This window comes from Bos taurus, chromosome 1, assembly GCF_002263795.3.
Source record: "Bos taurus isolate L1 Dominette 01449 registration number 42190680 breed Hereford chromosome 1, ARS-UCD2.0, whole genome shotgun sequence".
Lineage (NCBI taxonomy): Eukaryota > Metazoa > Chordata > Mammalia > Artiodactyla > Bovidae > Bos > Bos taurus.
In genome coordinates this window covers 81,793,612-81,808,608 of record NC_037328.1, presented here as the reverse complement: position 1 = coordinate 81,808,608, position 14,997 = coordinate 81,793,612, and the positions used below count along the sequence as shown (strand labels likewise).

At 39.3% G+C, this 14,997-nt stretch overlaps 1 protein-coding gene across 5 annotated transcripts in view; it reads left to right on the top strand.

The window, feature by feature from the left end:
* MAP3K13 (mitogen-activated protein kinase kinase kinase 13) overlaps positions 1–14,997 on the top strand; it is a 161,605-nt gene that overhangs the window by 59,692 nt on the left and 86,916 nt on the right.

Sequence of the window (14,997 nt, the reverse complement as noted above, 5' to 3'; positions counted from 1 at the left end):
GTGAGTATCGCACTCTATCTTTCTGTTTCATCAGCATTTATTTCACAAGGACAGATGGAGAATGTGTTTTTGATTTGAGGTGATTAGAAAACTGATATTATTGAGGGAGACACAGTGAGAGAGACAGACAGAGACTGAGGCAAAGAGAAACCTGAAACCCCGTTACAGCTAGGAGTCTCTGAAACTGACAGCTGGTTTTCTTTTGCTCGTCTGCATGCTGCTAGACGTGGACATTTTTCATTTACGGTTCTGCACGTTACCTCTCGATGTGGGCTTGGCTTTCCTTAAAGAGAGCTCCATCTCTCTGAGAGATGATGTGAATTGTATTAGAGAAGCACAGAACTGGGACCAGAAAGGTGCTGGGGAAAGCCGGGCCAGCTAGACCGAGCAGGTTCCTGCTGCTGAGCCCTCGTCTTCCTTTCCGCTGTCCTTTCTGTTGTTTCTCACCCTTCACCTTGCCTTTGTTTCACAATTGTGTAACAGTCAATATCTTGGGGTTGTAGTTTGAGGAAGATGAATACCAGTTCAACCTCCCCCCCACACACAAGCTTTTATTATGGGAGCTATAGTGGTATATTTATACTTGTTTGCAGCTCTTTATGTCACTCTGCACGTTTTATTTACGTTTTTAAAAACCTAAAACCTTCACCAGAGGCAGAAAGGCAATTATCTTTAAATACTGACTTGTTTAATATTCCCTAGTGAAAACTAAGAAGCGGTTTCTTAATATAACCTGTAATTATATGCATGGAAATGCACATGAGCATTTTTCTAAGATAAACTTCCAACTGAAATTTGTTTATTCCACTGAGTCTGGGAAACGTGGAAAACTTCTAATACATTCCAGGTGTTAAGTTGGTTCGATAGTTTGCTTGGAGTTTTAACAAAAAGTGTCTGAATTTGTTTTCCAAGGCTTTGGTTGATTCTGGTGAAAGTTGTGTTAGTAAAGAAGAGGGATGTGCCATTGTGACATGTTCTGCCCCTGGGGCAGCTCCTCAATACGCATAATCTAATAGCATTTTCCAACTGCCTCACTTAGAGCAGTTTATAGTCTAGTCAGCAGCATGTACCTGGTTGTTCTTTCCAATGAGAGAGGACACAAGATGTCTTTTTTTTTTTTTTTTAATCATTCAGCCTTGTCTTGTTTACCTTGTATAATCAATACTTACATTTGAAGTTGTCATATTATAATCTGCTCAGGAAACAAGGCTTCTAAATTATGGCTCTAACAATATCTTTTGAATTATTCTTATTAATGAATCTTCCAACTGTGAACTTATTTCAAAATTACCCGAGGATTTAGAATTTTCTTTTATTTCTCATCTTTGGTATTGTCCTCACTCAATTTGTTTTTCCTGAGTACATTTGAACTCACTAGAATTATAGAAGGGAAAACTTCTGCCTGCTTTTAAACAAGATTTTTGTCCTATGCTAAGAAAACTATGGTGTCATGCTTTGCTGTTTTTTATCTGCAGGTTGAATAAATAACAAAATTCCCAACATTTGTAAACACCTTGACTTATTTCAGCATTTTTTGAGTATGTACCTTCAGATACGTTGTTGAAAGTAGCAATTTCAAAGTTAGGTTAAATTATTAAAGATTTTTAAGTCACTACTAGATCAAAAGACTCCTTAGGATTTTTTAAAAAGATGTGTTTACAGGGACACGTTCACTGCTGGTCCATTGGTTAAGACTCCAGGCTTCCATTACAGGGGCCACGGGTTTAATCCCTGGTTGGGGAACTAAGATCCTACATGCTGTGTGGTATGGCTAAAAGCAATAATAAAAAGAAAAAAGAAAAAAAGTGTGTTAATCAGACTCATCTTAGGAAATGTTCATCAGATTTCCATATACATTTTGCCAGAGAGCTTTATTTCCATGAAAGAAATCCAGTCTGCCCTTTGGTTTTATTAAAGTAAAGCTATCCCTTTAAGGCACAGAGTGGATATAGAGTCTCCCTCTCTCTCCACTCCTAGTGGCTGTATTCTAAATGATATTTATTTTCATGTATAGTGTACTTGTAGGGGAAAAAACAATAATTCTTAATTGTTTAATATCAAACAATAAAATCCTGTGTATCAGTGACTGTCAATAGATGGCTTTCTGTTTAAAAATTGAAGCTACTCCAGAAGTAGGAATTAATTTATTTAGTAAACAAAGTCAGTCAAACCAGAGCCATGTCCTGGGGAGCTGTCAGAAGAAAGGTTCCTAAGGGCCAGCAGCCACATTCACTGTTACGTGGTGGAACAACCATACTTTGAATGGCAGAACCGGTCAGTTTGGTTTGCACTGGCTACCTATCTCCTCTCTATATGCTACAACTGAATTAATTGCTTGGTGAGTTTAAATGAATCATGATAGTCAAGATGACCAATTCTGCCAGGTGGCAGCCTGACTCTTACAATTTCGATTAAAATAAAAAACATTCACCAAGAACACTCTTTTACTTTAAAAAAAAAAAAAAGGCATTTACATGATATCACACTCCTGCTCTGTGTCAGTTATTATTTCTTAAGGATGTGGGGGAAAGAAAGAATTAGAAGATGCCATCTTTACCCCTAAGGAGTCTAGAAGGTAAGATGCCATATATTTTGAGTGTTGTGTTTCAAAAATTGGTTTCTGTAAACAGACATTAAGATTAGAATTACCTGGGGGAACTTTCTATCTTTCCAATCCAATGGTTTTTAGTATGTTCACAGAGTTGTTCAACCATCACCACAGTCAATTTTAGAACATTTTCATCATGCAAAAAGAAACTCTTTACCCATTATCAGTCACTCCTCATTTCCCTTCGACTCTCAGCCTTAGGCAACCACTAATCTACGTTCTCTATACATATACTTGCCTATTCTGATCATTTCTTATAAATGAAATTACACAGTATATGGTCTAATGTGACATCAGTTGACCTTTGAACAATGTGTGAAGGGAGTTAATCTGAGTATAATTTGTACTCATCCCTCTGTATCCACAATTCTGCATCCTTGGTTTCAACCAACCATGGACTGTATAGTAGTGTGGTTGGTATTCACAGCTAAAAAACTACAAGTATAAGTGGAGCTGTGCAGTTTAGACCCATGTGGTTTAGGGGTCATCTGTAGCTTTGTTCTCTTAGTATAAGATTTTCAAAGTTTATCCATGTTTGTAGCATATATCAGTGGTTCATTCCTTTTTATCACTGAATAATATTTCATTGAATAGCTATACCACGTTACTTACCCATTTATCAGTTGATGGACACTTGTGTTCTTTACACTTTTTGGCTGCTATGGCTGCCAAATGTACAAATGCTGTGTACATTTGTGTGCAATTTTTGTGTAAACATGTTTTCATTTCTTTTGGGTATATACCAAGGAGTAGAACTGCTAGGTCATATGATAACTGTATGTTTACTATTTCCACACTTTTTCCACAAACAGTTTTCCAAAACAGCGACACCATTTTGCATTTCCACTAGCAATGTATAAGGATTGCAACATTCATCAGCAAATTATTATTATCCATCTTTCTGATAAGAGCAATCTTAGGAAGTTTGAAGTGGTAGCTCATTGTGATTTTGGTTTACATTTCCCTGATGGGTAATGATGTTCAGCATCTTTTCTTTTGCTTATTGGTCCTCTGTATTTCTTTTTTGGAGAAATGTCTATTCAGATCCCTTGTTCATTTAAAAAACTAGGTTATTTATCTTTTTATTATTGAGTTTAAGAGTCCTTTATGTACCTTTGTTATAAGTTCTTTATCAGGTATGTGGTTTGTGACTTCTTTTTTGTTCTGTGGGTTGTCCTTTCATTTTCTTCATGATATTATTTATAGTACCAAATGTTTTAATTTCTATTTTTGTCATTATTGCTTGTGCTTTTGGTGTCATACCTAAGAAGGCTTTGCCTAACTCAAGGTTATGAAGATTTACTCTATGTTTTCTTCTAAAAGTTTTAAAATTTTAGTTATTACATTTGGGTCTGTGATCCATTTTGAGTTAATTTTTGTCAATGGTATAAGGAATGGTTTGACTTGATTCTTTTGAATGAGGTTATCCACTTCCAACATTTGTTGAAAAGACTATTCTTTTCCCCCACTGAATTGTCTTGGCACACTACCAGGGGACTTAAAAAAATACTGATGCCATGTTCCTGCCTCCAGAAATTCATATTTAGCTGATCTCTGGTGGGGGCCAAACATCTGCATTTTTAAAAAGCTCCAGAGATGATTCTAATGTGCAGCCAGGGAAGAAAACTATTTGTATAGATAGAGGGTTAGGCTCACAGAAGAGGGACACCATTTCTGAAACAGGAGACAGGATGAGTGAAGACATAGAATTCTGGTATGGAATGAAGAGAAGAGAGAAAAATTAAGATTCATACCGGAAGCATGGGATTTCTTGCTAAGTACGTGTTAGTCATTTTCAAAGAATGAGGACATCATTGGAGGTTAGTGAAATATGTTAAATTAAAGGAAGAGAAGGAGCTTATTAAGCAACCTCTACATGCCTGTAAGTCTGTTGGGAGCTTTCGCATACAGTATTTCACTTCAAGTATAATCCTCATACTAGGAAGTGAGTATTATTACTACTCCCATTTCATAGATGAGAAAACAGGCTCAGAAAGATTGTTGACCTAGCCAAAGACACCATGTAGTGCACATTGGGCCCAATTTTTAAACCCAACTCTAATTCTTGGGGCTTCCCTGGCTGTGGTGTTGGAGAAGACTCTTGAGTGTCCCTTGGACTGCAAGGAGATCAAACCTGTCAATCCTAAAGAAAATCAGTCCTGAATATTCATTGGAAGGACTGATGTTGAAGTTCCAATACTTTGGCCACCTGATGCAGAGAATTGACTCATTGGAAAAGACCCTGATGCTGGGAAAGATTGAAGGCAGGAGGAGACAGGGATGACAGAGGATGAGATGGTTGGATGGCATCACCAACTTGATGAACATAAGTGTGAGCAAGCTCTAGGAGTTGGTGATGGACAGGGAAGCCTGGCATGCTGTAGTTCATGGGGTCACAAAGAGTCTGACACGACTGAGCAACTGAACAGAACTGGTAGCTCAGATGGTAAAGAACCTGCCTGCAATGTGGGTGACCCGGGTTCAATCCCTGGGTTGAAAAGATCTCCTGGAGAAAGGCATGGCAACCCACTCCAGTATTCTTGCCTGGAGAATCCCATGGAGAGAGAAGCCTGGTGGGCTATAGTCCATAGGGTCGCAAAGAGTCAGACACGACTGAAGCAACTTAGCACACATTAATGCTTAATCCCATTCTCTGTCTCTGTATACCATGAATTTTGAGCATTGAGTTCTACCATCAATCAATATTGGTCTAGTCCAGCATGAATCTAAATCTTCTCTAGCAATGGTCTGGACTGGACAAACAGTAAGATAAGCTGGACAGTGGGGGTAAAGTGTTGGTGCCGTAGGTGCAGTGGAAGATAAGAGGGTGAGGTGAATGAAAATTATCATGTGTTAGCTAATCATGGAGCCCAGGCTGACTGTACTCTTCTCGGGTGTAGGTGACAGGAAGAATCCTAAGAGGACAGAGGGCCACAGGAGAACGATTGAAGGGATTGATGAGGAGACCAGGGTAGAAACGAGAATGTATCAAATATACTTGGCAGGTATAGAAATGTTGGCATTCATTTCATCAACAAATATTTATTGAGCATTTACTGTATATTCAAGGTACTGGGGACCCAGAAAGAGAAAAAAATGAGACAAAAATTTTTGCTCTCTTGGGGAGCTTATTTTATTGGGGAGGACAAAAAGTGAATAAGTAAGTTATGTTTAGACTGTAATAAATGTTAAGGAGGAAAATAAAGGTCGGAGGGGCATAGAGGGTAGGGATGAGGTGAAATCAAAAGGAACCATGTCATCACTTGGTTTGCGGGCAGATGTATATTCCTCAGGGAGACGAAGGAACCATCACGCTGAGGGTGCAGTGGCGGACCATGCCAGGCACTTTGGGTTTGTAAAGAAAGCAACTTCTAAGTACTAAAACTCAGAGTGAGTAGTTAGCATTAACATTTTGTTCAGCACCTTATATATATCCTGTACCTGGTACAGAGCAAACACTTCAGAAACATTTGTTTATTGGATGAGTACAATTTTTTTGGATTAGTAATTTTTCCACTGGTTGGAGGGCAGGGCAGAGATGATGCTTGGGAATTTTTTCAAACTTTACTTGCTGCCCTTTTAGGATAGATCCTTCTAAGTATGCATGTATACATATGGATGAGGGTAGGGGTATCCTTCCATAAATGTCCCAACTCAGAATCATTGCATACTGAGGGATGGTTACCAAGGAGGATGTATTTTAGTGTTCAGATGAATTGCGCCAAGATCATCAGCGTAAGGAATACTGGAGACTCTTACATTTCTTATGCTTTTTACACTTTAGCAGAAGATTCACACGCACCACCTTGAACACAGGGCAAATTGAACCCTTGGTGTATAGTGAAGCTTTTTTAAGATAATAGTTTTCAGTAATGAGGTTCTATTATGCAGTCATTTACCTGCCTTCTTTATCTAAAAGATTACTTATATTAAAATGGATAAAATCAGCATGTCTTCTGTTTACCTGCTGTAAGACACAGTGATGCACTTGTTTGTTGTTTAGTCGCTCAGTTGTGTCCAACTCTTTGCAACCACATAAACTGTAGCCCACCAGGACCCTCTGTTCATGGGATTTTCCAGGCAAGAATACTGGAGTGGGTTGAAGAATTGGACTTGAGACTATTAAGAGCCTGTGTAGCAGTCTAAGATCATCCTTGGCAAGATTCCAATTATCTCAGCTTTTTAAAATTTTCCCTCAACTTTGGTCTTAATATATGAGATGGAGAAATTGTTCTTAGTGATCTCAAATGTCCTTTCTAACTCTAACATTGTTAGGATTCTTAAAATTTGTTTATTACCTACATCAAGTAGGCAAGTGACAATTTGTAAGACAATCTTGTTAAAATCTACCTTATTCCAATTTTTCATAATACTTTTGTAGAAGTTTAACTCCCATGGGCTGCTGCTACAGTGGAGGAGAACAAAGTGTCAGAAGTGTTTGAGGTAAAGATAGCTGGGTGGAATCACTTTCGGGTTTGCCTGGAGATTTCCTCATACAGAGAAAATGAGTGCTAGTGAGCTCTGACTATGCCATCTTAAGATAGGCTCATTTTATGTGTTATTTGTCTTTGCTATTGTTCTTTATAGTTAAGAGAGAGTTTCCATTTGACTAGTGATTTGATGGTCTGGGCTAATAGGGCATATGGCAACAGATAATCTAATAACCTCAGTTTGGCTGTGTTTTGTAGCCTTTTCCTTAATCTGACTTTTATTAGTGCTCTGAAGACGCAAACTCAGTTAGGTTCTTTCTATCCATCTCTCTCTACTGCCTATGATTCTCTAATTCAGGCCAAGTGTTGATGATGAGACTCGGTAAATAAGAAAATGAAGACCCACTAAATCCATAAATGGTATAACCAGGCTTTGAAGAAATAAGATTTTGTTATTTTGTATGAGAGTTGCTAGCCTTTGAAAATTATTTTCACATTCTCCAGATAACACTTTTGTTGCTGGGTTAGTGTTCTGAGTTTGCAGATTTTATTGAAGAAAAAATAAATTTTTAAAATTCTAAAACAGAAAACCCCCTTTTAATTTTTGTGCTCATTTCCTCCAGTCTAAAATTTTTCTTATATCCTTTTTATCTGTGTAATAGTCAAGCAGAGAGGTCTAATGTCTAGTCTTAACATCTTTAATAATTTCATGTAGAGGTTCCATTTGGTAACAACACATATGTGTAGCAGTGTGGCTAAAAACATCTTACAAAAAGCAATTAGTATTGCACATAAACCCTAAGAGAATGTGTAGTAACTGCAATTTTAATTATTTAAAAATTTAAGGAAAGACAATATAGGACCTTCCACTGACAGATAGTAATTGTCTTCTGTGTGCTAATTTATATTGTGAATTCCTGGGCAGGGGTAATAGCTGAATTCAGCAGTACTAGAAGGACGGTTTTGTGAAATTCTGGATTACAAAAAAGAAAAAGGTCAAAGAAGTAAAAAAAATGAGTTGATTAAAAGTGAATGGCTGGAGGCTTCCCGGTGGCTCAGTGATTAAAAAATCTACCTGCCAATGCAGGAGACACAGGTTCAGTCTATGCTCCAGAAAGATCCCTTATGCTGTGAAACAACCAAGCCTGTGGGCCACAACTACTGAGCCTGTGCTCTATAGCCCGGGAACAGCAACTATTAAGCCCACGTGCTGCAACTACTGAAGGCCCAGGGGCCCTAGAAACCATGGTCTGCAACAAGAGAAGCCACTGCAGTGACAAGCCCACACATCACAACAGTCGCCCCCGCTTATCATATCTAGAGCCCAGCGTGGCCAAAAATAAATAAATAAATTTTCAAGTGAATCGCTGGGACTTCCCTGGTGGTCCAGTGGCTAAGACTCCACGCTCTCAGTGCGGGCATCCTGGGTTTGACTCCTGGTCGGGGAACTAGATCCCACATGCCACAACTAAAGATTTCACATGCCACAGTGAATATCTAAGAGCCCAAGTGCTGCAATGAAATGGCTTAGGAAATAGCCAAAGACAAAGGATTGGAGAAAGGTGGTGGAGAGCCCAGGGAGACTGGCTGAGCTGTGGCCCACCTGCCTAGGCAGGTGGCGGCCGGGCCAGCAGTTTCCACCATAAACCAAAAGAAATGCATCTGAGAACCAGACTGAACAGACTCTTAGAGTCCTAAAGAGGGCTGTCACAGTTGCTATTACTAAAGAGGACTCAATTTGCCAAATAAGCCCTCTGAGGCTTCTTATTACCCCTGAGGCACTGTGCCTGAGTTTCTAGTAGCTGTCCCTCCTGCCTTTAATGGGACACATTAGGCTATCTGCAGGCATAGATAACTGTGGATAGATTGAGATTAGTGAGATCAAGCCCACCAAAACACAAAACCATGATTGCTTTTTCCAGACAAAATAATCTTTTGATTAAAGTGAGATTAAGCATTTTACTAATTAGTTACCAACTATTTCCTCTCACATAACAAATTCAAATACAGATGCATGCGAAGAAGCAGATGCAACATACCTTTGGATATTTCCAGGAAATACTAGACCTAAATTATGGACTCATTTTAAATTTTTGCTGAGCACAAAAGCTCCTGGGAAATATCCACCTGATATTGCAGCTGCTAGGGCTCAAGAGCCAGGCTGAAAAGAAATTTTACTACTTTGCCTGGTTCTCCCTCCTCCCTCATCATCCTCCCCCTCCTATTTCTGGCCATTTTTGAACAGAACCCCTTCCATCTGTTTGTCAAATCAAAAATAACTGAACATTTGCTTTATACTGCTTGTGTTAATGATCAAAGCTAGGCCCTAATCTAATCCTAATGTGTTCTCCAAGACCTGGAGACCAGAGTAGATTTCTTGAAGAAGGAAAATCAATCACATAATCCTTTATATTTTCTTAATCCTTTATATAATCTTTTCTCCAATCAGGGCTTCTGCCGTAATACATTGAAACAGCACCGACTCCCCATCACCTGCTCCGCTTTGATCAAAAGTTTATCTTCACTGATAAGGATTTCTTTAAACTGAATCTTACATCTTTGATATTGGCTTTTGTTCAGTCAGTTCAGTTCAGTTCAGTCGCTCAGTCGTGTCCCACTCTTTGCGACCCCGTGAATTGCAGCACGCCAGGCCTCCCTGTCCATCACCAACTCCCGGAGTTCACTCAGACTCATGTCCATCGAGTCGGCGATGCCATCCAGCCATCTCATCCTCTGTCGTCCCCTTCTCCTCCTGCCCACAATCCCTCCCAGCATCAGAGTCTTTTCCAATGAGTCAACTCTTCGCATGAGGTGGCCAAAGTATTTGCTACAGATTGTCTTTTTCCTGCTAACTATTTAAAAGGCCTTGGAATGGCTTTAAAAACAAAGAGCAGCTAGCCACTCATGTTCTAATACCCTGGACCAAGGCTGGAAAGTAAAAAGGAATGACCAAGAGAACCTCACTATTAAGGCAGGGCAGAGGCCGCCAGGTTAAGGAGAAGGAAGGCTGTCCTAGGAAGTACCTGTCCAGGAGGCTGTACTGTCTTACAGCCTCGCCAAGCTCATGAGCAATATGAAGCAGTAATTGTATTGTGATTTAACTGAAATGCATATGGCTTGTACCCAAAAATGTCTTTATACTCGAAAATAGTTTTGTGTTTGAATTGAGTGGGCTGAACTTGAAGATTCAGGGTGAGGAAACTGTAGTCTTAAGTATTCTTCTAAAAGAAATCTCCAGTTTATTCCTGAGTCATTATAACCAAAGAGTTGCCTAAGACTAAAACACTAAAGCTTTGGGGCTTGGTTTTGGGACCTATCCTTTCATTGCTGTACATATTTATTTTTCACCAGAGGAAACTGGAAGTTAAAAAAATTATTTTTCTTTGATACTTTTTACCAAGCAAATTCTCTTATTTGAAATATAATTAATAAAATATAGTTTAGAAAAATTATTCAATAAGAATTTTTTCCCAGGTACTTAAATTGTAGTTTCTTTTATAGGGGGTACCTAAATAATAAGATAAAAAACTTCTATTTCTGTTTCTCAGTTGACCCATCCACATCAGCCTCTGCCCACTAACCATGACTAGGTCTAACCATCCCAGCTGGCTTACCTGCCTCCACAAAACCTGGTTCTATACAGTGAGAAGTATTTATAAGCTATACACTGATTATATTTTCCCTCTCTTCTACAAAATTAAGATGTGTTAGCAATTTAAAAACATTAATCTTGCAAAAGATCTACACATGAGCTAGCTAATACAGTGGTTCTCAGAGTATGGTCCTAGAACCAGGAGCATCAGCATCACCTGGAAACATATCAGAAATGCACAGTTTCAGGCCACTCCCCAGATGTTCTGAATCTGAAATGCAGGGGGTGGGGTCAGGCATCTCTGTTTTAACAAGCTGGCTAGGTGATGCCACTGCATAGTAAAGTTTGAGAATCCTTGATTTATAGGATAACGTCTCAGAATTTTAATATGGATAGGAATCACTTGAGGACTTTGTTAAAAACCAGATTCTGATTCACTTAGTTGGGTGACCTTTTTTTCATCATGTCTAATTAGCTCCCATCCGCCTGCAGTGAAAGAGACCTGGGTTCTATCCCTGAGTTTGGAAGATCCCCTGGAGAAGGAAATGGCAACCCCCTCCAGTAATCTTGCCTGGGAGGTGCCGCAGACAGAGGAGCCTGGCGGGCTATAGTACATGGGGTCACAAGAGTCGGACACAACTTAGCAACTAAACTACCACCAATGCTGATGCTGCTGCCCCTGGGACAATACTTTGTGTTGAAGAATTGCCAGGGGGCTACTCCAAGAACTGGACTTCCCAGATGGCTCAGTAGATAAACAATCCACCTGCAATGCAGGAGATGCAGGTGACACGGGTTTGATCCCTGGGTCAGGAAGATCCCCTGGAGGAGGGCATGGCAACCCACTCCAGTATTCTTGCCTGAAGAATACGCTGGACAGAGGAGCCTGGCAGGCTACAGTCCATGGGGTCGCAAAGAGTTGGACACAACTGAGCACCCCCACACACTTTTTGTTGGTGATTTCACTATTTAAAAGGGCCCAAAGCATAGCATTGAAGTGCTGCCTGGAGTTCCTATGAAGGCTATGATATGCTAAGAAAGTCAGCTATGTTTAGGCAAGAATTATTGTGCTGTTGGCTGTGACTTCAGTGTTAATGAATCAACAGCATATATTAAGTAGAGTGTCTTTAAACAGAGATACACATAAAACAAGTTTGTGTATCAATCAATTGAGGAAAATGTTGTGTCCAAGGGGCACACAGAAACCTAACCCTGTATTTCTCCTAGAAATATTGGTTCAGTATTCACTAATTCATTGTTCATGATGACTTTATAAAAACATAACTATCTCAAATAATAAGAATAACTACTTCGTAATCAATTGATAGAATTTATGATGTCTTTTTAAAATGGTGGTGATGAAATCTCTTCAATCAATATGAAAAATATATATGATGTAGTAGTAAGAGAAAAACAGGAGACAGTTTCAGGTACAGCACAGTTTGAGTTATGTTTAAAATTTTTCAAGTGAAAAATTGAAGGAAGTACAACCAAAATTTTTTGAGTTAGGGTGAAAGAGTGATTTTTCATTATTTCTCAAATTTTTGTAATATCGTTATCTTAGGTTTATAATGTTACACTTTAAAATCTGTGTCTTACTAGTTTTTTCAGAGACATAAGATATTAATATTGAGAGGCACCACCTATACACCTCCTTGAGAGCCAGAGTCAAATACATTCTGGCTGTGGGGTTGACCTTCTTAGGAAAGATCTTATTAAGTTTGGTATAAGAGAGTATGCTATCTTTGTTAAGCCAAATAAAACTGCTCTAAATCATAGTGAGAATATCCAAGAGAAATCCGAAATTACAAACCCCTTGCAAAGGTTAACTAGCTATCTGATAGATACTACTGCAACCATGCTTTGTAAATAATTTGTCTTGCCTAACCACAGCTTTTCTAATTTCTCTGCATTTTTCTACTCTTTTGACATAAGTGAAGACCTTGGCTTCTAAAGTCAAAGAGTTGAGTTCCATTTATTAGCTACCTATGCCTGTAAGTTATTTAATGTCTCTAAGTTTCCCCCATATATGCAGTAAGGGTAATTCTAGAACCTAATGAGTGTTAAATGAAAAGCTGAGCATAGCACATAAGATACACTAAGCCCTGAATAAATGGTATTTGCTATATGTTAGTTTTATTCCCTTCACTGATGGTCTGCCATATTAGGAAAAAAAAAAGACTGTCAATACCTGGGGAAAGTTTTTTTAAAAGAAAAAGAAAGAAGAGAAAAAGAAAAATATGAACAATTATATTCCTATCCACTCACAGTCCACTTAAAGAAACTGACATGTACCCTATAATAGAGCAGTGGTTCTCAAACTTTTGGTCTCAGGACCAAAAAAATTTTTGAAATTCCCAAAGAGTTTTTGTTTATATGAGTCGTGTCTTCTAATTTTACCATAATAGAAATTCAGTTCAGTTCAGTCACTCAATTGTGTCCAACTCTGCAAGCCCATGAATTGCAGCACACCAGGCCTCCCTGTCCATCACCAACTCCCAGAGTTCACTCAAACTCACATCCATCGAGTCGGTGATACCATCCAGCCATCTCATCCTCTGTCGTTCCCTTCTCCTCCTGCCCCCAATCCCTCCCACCATCAGAGTCTTTTCCAGTGAGTCAACTCTTCTCATGAGGTGGCCAAAGTACTGGAGTTTCAGTTTTAGCATCATTCCTTCCAAAGAACACCCAGGACTGATCTCCTCTAGAATGGACCGGTTGGATCTCCTTGCAGTCCAAGGGACTCTCAAGAGTCTTCTCCAACACCACAGTTCAAAAGCATCAATTCTTCGGCGCTCAGCTTTCTTCACAGTCCAACTCTCACATCCATACATGGCCACTGGAAAAACCATAGCCTTGACTAGAAGGACCTTTGTTGGCAAAGTAATGTCTCTGCTTTTGAATATGCTATCTAGGTTGGTCACAACTTTCCTTCCAAGGAGTAAGTGTCTTTTAATTCCATGGCTGCAATCACCATCTGCAGTGATTTTGGAGCCCATAAAAATAAAGTCTGACACCGTTTCCACTGTTTCCCCATCTATTTCCCATGAAGAGATGGGACCAGATGCCATGATCCTAGTTTTCTGAATGTTGAGCTTTAAGCCAACTTTTTCACTCTCCTCTTTCACTTTCATCAAGAGGCTTTTTAGTTCCTCTTCACTTTCTGCCATAAGGGTGGTGTCATCTGCATATCTGAGGTTATTGATATTTCTCCCGGCAATCTTGATTCCAGCTTGTGCTTCTTCCAGCCCAGCATTTCTCATGATGTACTCTGCATATAAGTTAAATAAACAGGGTGACAATATACAGCCTTGACACACTCCTTTTCCTATTTGGAACCAGTCTGTTGTTCCATGTCCAGTTCTAACTGTTGCTTCCTGACCTGCATATAGGTTTCTCAAGAGGCAGGTCAGGTGGTCTGGTATTCCCATCTCTTTCAGGATTTTCCACAGTTTATTGTGATCCACACAGTCAAAGGCTTTGGCATAGTCAATAAAGCAGAAATAGAAATTAAAACAGGAAAAAATTTAATACTAATTTATTTTTAAAAACAAGTACACATTCATGTAACTTTTTGTGAAAAGTAACTAGTTTCCTACCTCCAACATTTTTTGTGAGGAAAATGGCATTACAAGAAGAGACTTCTGTAAGTCTTTTAATGTCTGACTTAGTAGATGGTAGTTGGACTCTCAATTGGCTTCTGCTTTCAGTCTGTCACAATATCAAGTGGCATATAGTAGCCACTGGGAGATTCCACTGTAAGGATTAGTGGACTTGTGAGAGAGTGTGAGTCAAAAAGGAAAGTATAATGTCTCATTATTATGAAAATAGTTCTGGCTCCATAGACCCTCTCAGGTCTCAGGGATCGTCAGAGGCCCCAGGGCACACTGAGCGCCAGTACACACAGGATGTGAGTGTGACAGTGGAGCGAGAGCCATAGCGAACATCACTATTGTGCTCCTCTGGTTCCAGACGCTGCGCTTTCCATCGTTAAACCTCACAACAGCTCTTATTACAGTCCGTAATTTGCAGATGAAACTGAAGCACAAAGATGTTAAAGTCCTCAAAGTGGAGCCAGTATTCAGTTTTAGATAGTGGCTTCAGTGTCCAAAGTCTTTTCTGTGCCACCGTACTGCTTCCCTAGTAAGATTTCGTAGAGAAGACAACATTTTTCTTAAAGGATATAGAGGACTGGGGGTTCTTATAGACAATCTTAAGAGAATGGTACAGTATTAATAAATACAGGGTAGGATTTTATTTTTGAGAGGGTTTTTAGCCTTCAGCTTTAACTAATAAGTTTCTTCTAAATCACTTTACACTTAGACCTTTTTCCTCTCTCACAACTGCATCACCAGTGCTCTCCTGCC